This window comes from Lathamus discolor, chromosome 1 (genome assembly GCF_037157495.1).
Source record: "Lathamus discolor isolate bLatDis1 chromosome 1, bLatDis1.hap1, whole genome shotgun sequence".
Lineage (NCBI taxonomy): Eukaryota > Metazoa > Chordata > Aves > Psittaciformes > Psittacidae > Lathamus > Lathamus discolor.
The window spans coordinates 154,179,474-154,191,807 of NC_088884.1; the positions used below are offsets into that span (position 1 = coordinate 154,179,474).

The 12,334-nt window shown below is 42.0% G+C and overlaps 1 protein-coding gene across 5 annotated transcripts in view; it reads right to left on the reverse strand.

Annotated features, from left to right (window-relative positions):
• ABLIM2 (actin binding LIM protein family member 2) overlaps positions 1 to 12,334 on the reverse strand; it is a 139,920-nt gene that overhangs the window by 60,604 nt on the left and 66,982 nt on the right. The window lies entirely within an intron of this gene.

The window sequence follows — 12,334 nt, forward strand, 5'->3', positions numbered from 1 at the left end:
CAAGATCATCTAGTTCCAACCTCCCTGCCACAGGCAGGGACACCTCTCACTAAACCATCCCACCCAAGGCTTCAACCAACCTGGCCTTGAACACTGCCAGGGATGGAGCACTCACAACCTCCCTGGGCAACCCATTCCAGTGTCTCACCACCCTAACAGGAAAGAATTTCCTCCTTATATCCAATCTAAACTTCCCCTCTTTAAGTTTTAACCCGTTACCCCTTGTCCTGTCACTACAGTCCCTAATAAAGAGTCCCTCCCCAGCATCCCTATAGGCCCCCTTCAAGTACTGGAAGGCTGCTATGAGGTCTCCATGCAGCCTTCTCTTCTCCAGTCTGAACAGCCCCAACTTCCTCAGCCTGTCTTCATATGGGAGGTGCTCCAGTCCCCTGATCATCCTCGTGGCCCTCCTCTGGACTCGTTCCAGCAGTTCCATGTCCTTTTTATGTTGAGGACACCAGAACTGCACACAATACTCCAGGTGAGGTCTCACAAGAGCAGAGTAGAGGGGCAGGATCACCTCCTTCAACCTGCTGGTCACGCTCCTTTTGATGCAGCCCAGGATACGGTTGGCTTTCTGGGCTGCGAGAGCACGCTGCCAGCCCATGTTCATTTTCTCATTGACCAACACCTCGAAGTCCTTTGCTTAGAACCAGTCCTTTGCTTAGAACCAGGAAATTCTATAACAAAGTGCATACAACCACATTTTCTAATTTCTCATGACTTCAATGCTTGAACTAGACAAAAGAAGAATGAACCTGATGTGACAGATATTAATCACATCGTTTAAAGCACAATTTGAAGACAGTAAGGGGCATTATAAATCTGAGGAGCAGTATGAACACCGTGCCTGAGAAACATGCAACGCTATCAAACCCAAAGTAATTAATGCCGGAAGGAACAACCTTAACTAGTTAAGGTTGGGTTTTAAATTAGCTGTCATCACTCAGGGAAAAGATACTACATTATTGCAGACAGCTCAGCAAAAACCTCTGCTCATTCTCTAGCTGTGGCTGCAGTAACTGATGAAAGGATAGAATCTATAAAAGATGATACATATGAAAATTGTAACTCTACCACAATGACATTGCTCGTCTAGCCTCTCATGCCGTTGCCAGGAGGGTGACTGATGTAATTTTTTACTGCAGTTGATAAGTGACAACTGCTTATGGACACACGAGGGATTGAACCAGAGTAGCCTAAAGCTCAAAGCGCAAGCTGAGCCCTGTAAGGACGGCTCAAGATTTCTAACAACTCTCTTAACAGTCTGAGTACATCCTATCTCGCTGCATTACTCAGTGAAGTAGCTAATGAAGGAAGAAAAAAAGTAGACAAGATCATTTAATGTGTTAAATAAAGTCATAACTATTTGGTTCTTTTCCTGAGAACGGAGATTTCAGTAATCTTACCTTTAAAAACATTTATCTTGTTATCAAAATGCACAGTGGTAACTGACATCTTGTACTGCTGAGAGTAAATAGTATGTGGAAGTGAGAAAAGGTTACACTGCTGCAATGATTCAATCATATCAAAGCATATTTTCCATTTTAAGGGTATGACAGCATGTTACTACCACTGACTCTTATCTATTAAGATAGGTCCAAATCCTGCCTTCATCATACTGTAAAATCTCCAAATGAAGTCCCAACTATATCTTATCCTGAACAAAGACAACGGAAGCCAGGCTACAAAACACTAAGTCTGCTGGCATGCCAAGGCATGGTGTAGTTGCATGACCCAGAAACAAAGCCCACAGAAGCTTGTGCGTTCTTAGTCAAAAGCTTTCTGCACAGAACAAATCTGTTGGAGAACTGGGTCATCACCAAACAACCACCTGTTCAAGCAAAAGGAAACAGAATAAAGCAAAAACCTGCTGACAGTCAATAAGCCTTTCAATCAGGCAGCTTCTCACCCTGAAATGAAGGACTAAAGCTCTTAAGCTGTTATGAAAGACCCAGGACTTGACTGCTGCTAAGTGGAAGGGAGTTATTATTTGGGACAGGAAGAAGAAAAATACTTAAGTACTGTTCTGATGGGTAGAAGTTTAAAACTTCAATAAGATCATAAATATTTCCTGAATAATTTCCATTCACATAGACATTCTCATCCATGCATTCATTCGAACACACTGCAATTTCTTCAAGTGCACTTCACAATACAGCTAATAGTAGAAATACAATTCAGTTTAGTCAGGAATTGTGCAAGTTCACCGCAGAATGATGGAATAATTCAGGTTGGGAAGGACCTCAGGAAGTCATCTAATCCAACCTTCTGCTCAGAGCAGGGTTGATATTCAATCAGATCAGTCTGCTCAGGAATGTGTCCTGTGGGATATTGAAAAACTCCAAGGATAGAGATTCCATGATCTCTGAGAAGATTGCTCCAGTGCTTAGTTATCCTTACACGCTCGTAACTCTGCCACTGCATCCACACAGTGTCATATTACGTGGACTATACTGGCTCCACAAACTGTGTTCTACAGGGTATTTTCAAAATAGAGTGATGATATTCAGAAAATCAGATGAACTTTTTTGCTTGAAGTAAAATACTCTGCTCAGTTACCAGACTTCATAGAATCATAGAACAGTTAGGGTTGGAAAGCACCTCAAGATCATCTAGTTTCAACCCCCCTGCCATGGGCAGGGGCACCTCAAACTAAACCATCCCACACAAGGCTTCATCCAACCTGGCCTTGAGCACCGCCAGTGATGGAGCACTCACAACCTCCCTGGGCAACCCATTCCAGTGTCTCACCACCCTAACAGGAAAGAATTTCCTCCTTATATCCAATCTAAACTTCCCCTGTTTAAGTTTTAACCCGTTACCCCTTGTCCTGTCACTACAGTCCCTGATGAAGAGTCCCTCCCCAGCATCCCTATAGGCCCCCTTCAGATACTGGAAGGCTGCTATGAGGTCTCCAAGCAGCCTTCTCTTCTCCAGCCTTCTCCAGACTTAAGTGTAACCACATAAAATCTGCACCACGTTTCTAGCAAAACCAGTGTTTTGCATATATTACAGAAGAACCTGAAGGAGTACTCAGTACTCAGTAACAGCTGTATACAATAATGGTTAAGTTAGTAAACAGCTGCCATACGGAGGTTGCGAATGCTCCATCCCTGGCCGTGTTCAAGGCAAGGTTGGATGAAGCCTTGGGTGAGATGGTTTAGTGTGAGGTGTCCCTGCCAATAGCAGGGGGGTTGGAACTGGATGATGTTAAGGTCCTTTCCAACCCTAACTATTCTATGATTCTAAGTTATCTACTGGGTATGAAGGGATGGGCAACATGATCAAGGCAGAGGTATTTGGCAAAATATTTACTGCTTATGTTAAAACAACAGTACTGAGGAGAGAAACGTGTGAGACCCAGGGGATAACGAGACAATTATGTGAAGGAAAACTAACTAATTCCCTTAGTCACAGTAGACCTGACTCACCATTGAGTCACTTCAGCAGCGTGCCAGGGCAAATGAACCATATTTAATAGGGTTTACACCAGTGTAAATGTAGTGTTTTGAATTAATCCTTCTCCTCATCTTCTCCATACTGGATTCATTTATCATCTTACTAGATGCCAAGAAACAATCATGTGAAATGTTCAATACACGCACCTGCAGCATTACTTACAGCTTCAGCTGCCCCGCATGTACCGTTATTTCATATTGTCTTGGTTCTGGCTCATCCCCCTGTACTTTGCAGAGCCTTGAGACTTCCCACCCACATCTGAGTCATTTTTTACTGCCTCCCACACACTCTTTATTCTTCCAGGTATAAACTGCAGATCAAATGTACCAATGGGGACATTTATCTCGGAGCGATAGTAACTGGGCTCTCAGAGAGAATTTTCTAATGCTTGTGGAAGAAATAAAGAAAACCCCAAAACCAAAAAAAAACCACAAACACATTAAAATCCCAAAAGGGGATTTAAAGGGGATAATTGAGAAAAAGAAGGAACAGAAAGAAAATTCAGTACTGTTATAGCTGTAATTCCATTCTGTAACATCTCCAAACAAGTTCTGACTCAGGAGCAAATTCAGCCCTGCTGCAGAGTCAGGCAAAAGTTGGAAAAGGCCAATAGTATGCTTTTTCTACAGAATCCTGTACCTGATCTTGTAAACCAAAGTGGTCTGTTATGCCTAAAATCACTGATTTTGCACTCAGTTGCATTTGCTATGCAATGAGTGATCTGCCATTTTTGTCTTTTTCTTCTCAGCTCTGCAAATTTTTCTTGCCACCCACTGAGACTGGAAGAGGCTTTGTTTTCCATTTGCTCAACAATCTACTTCCTTCTTTTCCACTTGCCTCTTCCACTCCTTAAAACACTCTTACAGGCCAAGACAAGCTGCAGCTGGCTCTCACGTCTGCCATCCCTTGATAGGGGAAAGGGAGTGCAGAAGGAGAAAGATGACTTGCAGACATATTCCTCTTTATCTTCAACTTTGCAGCTGTGCATTTAGCCCACCCATTTCAGATGGGAGGAATGAAGGTGCAACCGACACTGAACAGCCCGAGAGAGAAAGCACGATTTATCAGATGAAGCCAGCACTGGTCGTATTGATCCAGGCTGCAAACATCCAAGGACATTCCTTCCTGGAAGTAGGAAGTTGCTACTTTCAGACTCATCCACACATTTCAAGTTCAAGGTACGATTCAGAAGTTCTCACTTTGAGGGTGGAAAAAGAAATCTGAAGAAGCACAAAAAATTCTGATGAAAACTCTTAAAGATACAAGAAATAAAACTGCTTTCCTGCTACTGCAGACACAGTGAACTGTTGTCACACTGGCAAGAGCATTCTGGAGATACTTTCCAAACAAAGGCAATGGTCACTAAGTGCACTTACTGCTGCACCACTGTCATGGTTACAGGAGAGAGCTGGAGGAGGCACCTGTATTGTTGGCTGTATTGTGGGTTGGTAGGTACAGGGCACTGCAGAGCAGTGGCTTTGCTGACCACAATGTACCCCAGGTGCGAGTCAGATCACCAGAAATTAAAGAAATTATACAAAGCTATGGGATGAGGAACTGAAGACATCCAAAAAGTGCAACATTTACATTGTCAAAATATTCAAATGCCAGCAAATAGTACCAGATAATAACCAATTGCCACAGCAACACATTGCTTAGAGAGGCATTGTAATGGACATACTGTAAGCTGTTTGTGTCTGAGGCTCAGAAGGTATCAAGGTGACTATGGGAACCACTGCTCTGATACTTTAATTAATTAATTGAGATAGTTTAAGATAGGTAACTGGTATTATATTTCTGCATAATTTGAGAAGGCAGTGGACACCATTCACTGATCTGTCCAGCTCAAGAGTCTAACCCTGCACTAAAACTAACACATACAGACCCACACAGGCACAAATGCACAGCAGCACTATTAGGGACTTCTTCCATACATGTGAGAGAAGTCCTCAACAGAAAAGCAAGCAAGCAACTGAAACAAAAAACCCACAAACGCTGCAATAGTCATTCGTTCTTCTTTATTAACCAGAAGTTCAAATTCTGAACTTCTCATTTGTATTATTCAGAAATAGTTTGCAGAATCCCTTACTTTGGTAAAAATATAACAGACCTAAGATATCACCAAATGCTACTCAGTGCTCTTCTTCAATAAACATAAAAACTGACTTATAGGGTAAAAACTGTGCAATCAGTTTATTTTAATATGCACTGTTTTTTCCTAATTGTTTTTAATAGTTCAGGTAATAAATATACATAGGTGTAGCTCTACATCTTTCTGGAGAAAGAAAGGATGAGGCTGGGATAAAGATAAGAGGACTGTATCTAAAACAATATAATTGTACTACAGAAAAGGCTAAAATCTAAGGTCAAAAACATCTGCATTGCTATTTATATGCTTGTTGACAGTATTTTTAATGATACTTGTTTTAAAGCAGAAAGTCTAAGTCAACTCGATTAACACTTACCCAGCCAAATTCAGATACTCTGCACTGATGATCAACCTGCCTTTGCAAACCAGTAGCCCCAGATGAATGCAAGCAGCACTGAAACAGAGACTGTTCTCAAGCTGCAAAATGATTTTCATCTCAGCAAACACTACGCATTAAAAGTGCCAGTTAATGTTTCCTACCTTAGATGGTTTCCTTTTGCAAGAGCTAATGCTGATTTATTTAGATGTGTGTCTTTCCTTCTTCTCTCATGATAGAAGAAAAACTGGTGTAGAGAGCAGTTTCTAACTGAAGACTAGCACTGACACTTGGATCCTTTTGCTGCTCTGACAACCTTCACACGGCTGCCCATGCTACAGGAAACCCTTCGGTCTTATAGATGGAGACGCTTTTATTGCACGTTTCAGTATTAATGCCTACATGATAAGCTGCTGCTCAAGTACCTTTCACACATCACTAGGTTTTGTTGTTAGTGAAACAGCAGGGTAACAGACATTTCAGAATGAACCATTCTTCCACACTGCAGGCAGAAACTGGTACACCCTGCTATAAAGAATTAGTCTCGTCTCTCTGCTATACTGAGACTTTCATAAAGGGAAAGGCAATTGATTTACAAAGTAGATGTGGCTACAAACAGAAGTGGCTTAACCCTAGGGCAAAGCAAAACACACATACAAAAAGTAAGATTAATTTTTAATTAATAAGTCACCAAGTTATAAATGGCATTTGACATATAAATTATTGTCATTTCTAGTCTCATTCCTGTCTAATGCCTACTGCGTTTGTTCCCTTATTTTAAGGTAGTGTATACTCGTCACTAATAGATTTTAAAAAGATTTATTGACTATACTTTCCTAGACATTTACACATACATACAGTCCATAAAAATGTCAACCCTTTCTTCCCCCACACATACTGAGTGCCATGCTGCCATGTTAGGATGTGAAACACAGCAGTGGAACCCATCCTTATGTTTAATAAGTGAAACCAGCACTTGTAAAACACATTTACACCACAGCCATGTAGGTGTAAATCATGGGACAGTTGAAGATAGAAGTCTAATCAAGTACTGAAAATACCCTTCAGTGCTTACAGAAGCAGTTGGGTTGTGTGTAAATAAGCCCCAAAAGACCCTTCCAAAAGCATAACTTCCAGTGTGCTCCACTGTCAACTTTTATTCACATGAAATGCAGAACAATGGCTAGTAGCAGCGGAGATCTAGCTTGTTCATAAGCTACCAGGACAGCTCATCATAGAGGCCTTCTGTGAGGCAGCTCGGCCTTGCAATTGCTGGGCTGCAGTTGCCTATCCAAACAATCACAGTTGATCCCCTCACAGCATATACTGCATTTGCTATCAAAACACCCCAGAAGTCTTTGTTTGGGTATGAAAGCTTCCTTTAACAGTGTAGGAAATCATCAGCTGAAACAGCAGATAAAGGGAAACACCCCCCAGCTCACATCTTGCTATGGGGTGTCAATATCAATGAAACCACAGGAAAAACCCACACTCAGTGCAAGATATACCAGAGAAAGTACTTTAGAAACAGTGAAAGAGGTTACTCCAACTGCACAAGGTGGTAATGAGACATCATCTGGTGTACAGTGTTCATGCACACTGACAGAAGGTGGTTCCAGCTAGCAACATATGGTGAGAATGTCCACCAACACCACCAGAAGAGCCTGGGGATGACTTTACTTTTTTGAGGGGTAATGGTTTTTAACTAAGAGGGGAGATTCAGGCTGGATGTGAGGAAAACGTCTTTCACAATGATGGTGCTGAAACACAGGCACAGGTTGCCCAAAGAGGTGGTAGATTCATCATCCCTGAAGACATTTAAGGCCAGGCTGAATGTGGTTCTGGACAGCCTGATCTAGTTGAAGATGCCCCTGCTCATTGCAGTGGATTTGGACCAGATAACCTTTGAAGACCCCTTCCACCTCAAACTATCCTATGATTCTATGATTTACAAGCAGAGGAGAATTTGGTTCATTCAGTTTTTCAAAAATGAGAGTTGAGAGAAACTAAGGTTGTTCTCTATAAAGTATCTTTAGACTAAAAGATTAGACTATCGATTAAAAGGAAGAAGATCAAAAAAGCTAAAAATCAAACTGTATCCAAAGAATTAGTAACTATGCACAGACTGTTTTAAAATAAAGGTGCCAGAACTGAATTAAAGTTTCTAAATACTGGATGTTAAGGAAACACAGGCACGTTCCCCAGGAGAGGGCATCAGGAGGAGTCACACAGCTCCTCCACACACCTCAACAGCCTTCCAAGCCTCTGCACAGCCTGTTGTGTGGGAAGGACTGGGAGGTAGGCAACCCACCCCTGCTTCCTCTGAGCAAAAGACAGCTAGAAGACTGATTAAAAATCATGAAATAAATGGGAAGGGTTTTCCTGATTGAAAAGGATTTGTATCAGGCTCTGAATTAGCATGTGAAATAAAGCATATTTTTAGAAAAAAAAAAAAATGGCAAATACACTTATGTTGTCTATTTTTATGACATGCTCATTAGCACAAGTTCAGATTTTAATTAATAAATAAGTGTTTGTGATAGAAAAAGAGAGGAAAAAGTATTTTTAGTGCCAAACGCAGAGAAATAGATTGCAACATGACAAAACGGAGATGGCTGGTTATAAAAATCAACAGCTTGTTTTTTTTAAATGGGTTTATTTTCTGTGTTATTGCCTGATTTTAGCTAGTACTGGATTGGCAACAGAGCCAGAGCATAAGCACTAAAAAGAAACCTTTCAGAGCGGCCCTCCAGAGAAGGACTTGGGGGCGCTGGTCGATGAGAAAATGAACATGAGCCGGCAGTGTGCGCTCACAGCCCAGAAAGCCAACCGTATCCTCGGCTGCATCAAAAGGAGCGTGACCAGCAGGTCGAAGGAGGTGATCCTGCCCCTCTACTCTGCTCTTGTGAGACCTCACCTGAAGTACTGTGTGCAGTTCTGGTGTCCTCAACATAAAAAGGACATGGAACTGCTGGAACAAGTCCAGAGGAGGGCCATGAGGATGATCAGGGACTGGAGCACCTCCCGTATGAAGACAGGCTGAGGAAGTTGGGGCTTTTCAGCCTGGAAAAGAGAAGGCTGCTTGGAGACCTCATAGCAGCCTTCCAGTATCTGAAGGAGGCCTACAGGGATGCTGGGGAGGGACTCTTTGTCAGGGACTGTAGTGACAGGACAAGGGGTAATGGGTTAAAACTTAAAGAGGGGGAGTTTAGATTGGATATAAGGAGGAAATTCTTTCCTGTTAGGGTGGTGAGGCACTGGAATGGGTTGCCCAGGGAGGTTGTGAGTGCTCCATCACTGGCAGTGTTCAAGGCCAGGTTGGATGAAGCCTTGTGTTGGTTGGTTTAGTGAGAGGTGTCCCTGTCCATGGCAGGGGGGCTGGAACTAGATGATCTTGAGGTCCTTTCCAGCCCTAACCATTCTATGATTCTATGATTCTAAAGGTTTTCAGTCACACAGCATTTTTAGTCAAACTATAAACTCTACACACCTCTTGATCCCCATTTAAGTCAGCAGGTTTATCAACATGTATGGTCAGGCATAAAACATTGCAATTTCTAGGAGAGGACTGACGCTGCATTTGAACAGTGCTCTGTACGCTTCCTGAGCAAAGTGAAGCTTGCCCATAAAAGCACTGGTGGGCAGGGGTTTTATAAAAGAACAGCAAAACTGTTGCCTTTGAAAGCAAAAGAAGAATTTATGGTCTCCGTAAATTAGCTGCTCAGCCCCCTTTTGTAGCTTTTCTAGTACAAGCTCCCTGGGAGACTGGGGCCAAGCCAAGGTGGACTGGAAGGGAAGAAAGAAACAAGAAAGGAATTCTAAACAGAGCTATCCCGGGTTTAAGCTCATTTACTACATGGAATGAATCTGGCCCTAACCAACCGGACTGAAGGATGAATTTAAGTAAATCATCATTGTATTTGGCTGGCAACCTACAAAAACAGCTATATTTTTATAAGTTATCAGTAACTCACACTAATTGACTTCTCCTTCCTCCTCGGCTGAATAAACACTTAAAATGAACAAGTGTTGGAAAGGGAGACAATATTATAAAATCTGGGCACACAATAATCGTGGAAGCAGCTGTCCTGACATTATCACAGAAATCAGAGATGGAAAAAACCCTATTAGCTCATATAGTCCCTCCCTTTGTCAGTGCAGGACTGTTCCCTAACGTAGATTTTCCAGTGCCTTGTCCAATCTCATTTTAATACTAAGTGATAGCTTCCAGCAGCTCCCTTGGGAAACTATTCCTCTGCCTAATAAGCACTGCTGTCAAGATTTTCTCCCACTTTAATAGCAATTTGCCCTATTATTTCTGTGTATCTCCAAATTATTTTCAAGATGGTAAAAAGAAATGTTGAAGCTTTGAAAAATGCGTCAGGATTCCAGGCAGTTCCACAAAAAAATACATCCTCTAATGAAAAACAGGTATGGCTACTTTTTACTTTCTTTCTGTCTTCATGACCAGGAGAATTACAAAGAGATCAACAAGCGACAAACACACACTGAGTTTGATACCAGACAGACGGAAGAGATCAGCCTGAATTGCAAGCCTTTTGAACAAGTCCATCTGCTGCAGACGAACAATAAATGACTTAACCACGTTAGCTACAAATATGTTCTCTGTGTTCTTTCAAATCTGTTTGCTTAGGTCATGACTTTCAGTCTATCTTCCTAATGAAATGAGGTGTGCACTACCTCCTCACCTGACTGCTCTCCATGGCCAACACTGAAACTCAATAGCCATTAAAGTGATCCATTAAAGAAGTCAAAAGGCTCATGGAAATCACAGGCTGATCACCATGGAAGCAGCCTCATGCAGAGTGTCATCTCCAGATCATATAAACAGGCAGTGGGAATGTAAAGAAAGGTCTTGAGATATTTCATTGGGAAGCAGAGGGGATCGAAGCAGGTATTTTGGGAGATGTCATGAGGAGCAGGACCTACTGTGACAGTGGAATGCTAGGACACAGCACATGCACTTGCATTCAAGCTTCTTCAGTTTTGTTGCACACAAACCAAAATTGCTTTATACAATCTTATGAAAGAAGATTATACACCATTAAGTTTCCAGGTTATTGTAACAAGCCTCCACACACTAAATGACATTGTACCTGTTCAAATCCATTGCCTGCTTCATACTAACTTCAGCCTAGCTTTCCTGCCTGTAAGTGACATTATTTGACACTGCTGTGCTTTCACAAATTGTGAAAGTCCTTTCTCCTCATCTTTTGCTAAAAAAAGGTTTCAGAATCTTGCATCAGTGTTTTTTCTACAGCTAAATGCCACAGACTTCAATCAAAGTTGCTCCCAGCCTGCACCAGTACCTTCCTACCCTGTGGAAGGGGAGAGGAGGTGGGCATATACATGCACTAACCAAAAACATCACTTAGAACTACAAAGACATATGTAATCAGCCATGGTAAAATTCCTACTACAGCTTTTCTCAAGTTTGTTGCTGGTCCATTTATAGTCAAAACAAGGAACTCTCCTCCTGTTCAGTATGCTCTCACCAAGCAGTTAGAAGAAACGGGTACAGACACATGTGCCCCGGGGTCCCACAGATCCAACTCAGTACTGTTACTGTGCAAATCTTTTCATCTTTTTTTTTTCCTTTCATCATCCACAGAGCCAGTAAGGACCCAAATCTTAACCACTTCAACCCATACGCTATTGCTTAGCCATACCGTGGGTAAAATATTACCAAATAAAAACGTATTTTAGTACAGACATTTCAAGGCAAGAACAGGACAGAAAAACACAATACTGTGAAGCCAAAAGCGTCAGTACAGAAATTGGAGCTTCTGTTCTTCTCCAGTCTTAATCACTCCCTGTAGCCTGCTGTGAAAAAGTGCACCTCTAATTTTCTATAGCTTTGACCATGAAACTCTTGCCTCTTCATTCAGCTGTCTCCCTTATCACATTGAACGTAAGTTAATTGGCTTCACCTCCAAAGCCCACCCTCTCTTACTACCTTTCTTTCGCTGTCAAAGACTGGCATCTCTGAAAACTTACAGCAGCTTCCACTGGTCACCTCTGACATTTCTGATATTTTTTACATGTTTTCTTCTGTTTTGCCTCTCCCACTTGAGAAAGCTGCCTTCACACTCTTAGACACCAGCTATCTGAGACGTCTGTAAAAACATTTGCTAACAGAGAAGCCTCCCATGCCTAACCCTAACATTGTACCATGTCATCTAGCATGGACTCATTTTCTTCTAGTTGCTTCTCAGTTCCTACGTAGCTGCCAAGTGTCCACCACTTGGATAATTAAGTCTTTATACGACTTTCAGCAGATCTTTCTCTGATGGAAGTCCTTTAGGACTTCTCCAGGCTTTCTTAACTGAGGAAGAGAAAGAAGTGAACTGACTGTGCTAAGGCTTCACAAAACACAGGAAAACGCA